This window comes from Lipotes vexillifer, unplaced genomic scaffold, assembly GCF_000442215.2.
Source record: "Lipotes vexillifer unplaced genomic scaffold, Lipotes_vexillifer_v1.1 scaffold2349, whole genome shotgun sequence".
Classification (NCBI taxonomy): Eukaryota; Metazoa; Chordata; class Mammalia; order Artiodactyla; family Lipotidae; genus Lipotes; species Lipotes vexillifer.
Window position 1 is genome coordinate 255,905 of NW_006797283.1, and position 2,095 is coordinate 257,999.

A 2,095-nucleotide genomic window follows, 5' to 3' on the forward strand; every position below is an offset into this window, starting at 1 on the left:
GCACCTAAAGACTAAATGTTTCCAACTGCTAAGCTAATAAGACACAAGACATATCATATAATTGAGTCTAAAATTATAATGCTTTTTCTTTTGGGCATTAGTTTAAAAAAAACAAAAGAAACAATTTTAAATGCATAGCCAAGAGAGAAAAGTGGCTACTAATACCAGCACCAATCTAAAAAGTCGTTTTTGTTTTGTTCGTTTTTTCCAATAATGGTACATGGAATTACCTGTATACAGCTTTCAGAGAAAGAAACCAAAAATGTAAATGGCCTACTAGGAAGACCATATCAAAATGAGGATGATTGAAAAGGGCAACAGAGATATGTTACACAAACTTGCTCCTTTATGTGCTTCTTTATGTGTACCATCCAATATATAAAAACAGTTCATATAACTCAATATCAAAAAAACCAAACAGCCCAATAAAAAATGGGTAGAAGAACTGAACAGACATTTTTCCAAAGAAGATATACAGATGGCCAACAGGCACTTGAAAAAATGTTCAACATCACTAATCAGAGAAATGCATATCAAAACAGAGTGAGATGTCACCTCACACCTGTCAAAATGGCTATCATCAAAAAGTCTACAAATAGCAAAAGTTGGCTAGGATGCTGAGAAAAGGGAACCCTAGTCACTGTTGGTGGGATTGGTGCAGCCACTGTGGAAAACAGTGTGGAGGTTTCTCAAAAAACTAAAAATAGAACTACCATATGATCCACCAATTCCACTCCTGAGTATATATCCGAAGAAAATGAAAACACTAATTTGAAAAGATATATGCACACAATGTTCATAGCAGCACTATTTACAATAGCCAAAATATGGAAGCAACCCAAGTGTCCATCAACAGATGAATGGATAAAGAAGCTGCAGTGTGTGTGTGTATATAAAAAGTGGGAAATTACTCAGCCATAAAAAAAAGTGAAATTCTGCCATTTGCAACAACATGGATGGACCTAGCTATTTCACTAAGCACATATTATGCTTAGTGAAATAAGTCAGAGAAAGACAAATATTCTGTTATCACTTGTATGTGGGATCTAAAAAATAAAACAAAGGAATGTATACAACAAAACAGACACAGAGATACAGAGAACAAACAAGTCTGTTACCAACCGGGAGAGAGAGGAGGGAGGGGGAGATAGGGTTAGGGGATTAAGAGATAAAAACTATGTATAAAATAGATAAGCAACAAGGATATATTGTACAGCACAGGGAAATATAGCCATTACTTTGTAGTAACTTTAAATGGATTATAATCTATAAAAATTGAATCACTATGTTGTACACCTGAAACTAATATTGTAAATCAACAATACTTCAATTTTAAAAAATAAATAAATAAAAACAAACTCAAATCACTTTAAGGTGAGTTTCTTAAACTTGGCTCTATTGATATTTGAGGCTGGATAATTCTCTGCTGGGGGCAGTGGGGAGGCCGTCCTGTGCTATGTAGGATGTTCAGCAGCATCTTTGACCTCTGCCCACCAGATACAAGTGGAAATCCCTGGCCAGTTGTGACAACCAAAAATGTCTCTCTTTTTTTTTTGGGTGTACCCCGTGGCATGCAGGATCTTAGTTCCCTGACTAGGGATCCAACCCACTGCCCCTGCAGTGGAAGCATGGAGTCTTAACCACTGGACCACCAGGGAAGTCCCCAGAAATGTCTTTAGATACTGCCAAATGTCACCTGGGGAGGAAGATCAATCCCTGATTTAAGAGTAGTGTCTGTAAGATATTCTGCTCTATAAAATCCTTTGCTCTAAGAAGAAAAATTAGTCACATTCTGATGCAGATAAAAAATACTTTAAGCATTATCCTTGTATTGTAATTACAAAAATTTTAAAAATATTTTCTGTGAACAACCTTACTGTCCTTTGTATTTCTGGTTATGTATTTTCTGTTTTACTGAACTAAGTAGCATGACCAAATCATAGATTGTTTCATCATTTTTTAAAATACCTAAGTATTAATTATTCTGCCACTTTTGATACCCAAATTAGCTATCCTCCTTCAGATATAACTCTAGAGAAAGATGCACATTTTTATGGGTTTTTTTTTTTTTTTTTTTTTTTTTTTTTTTTTTTGG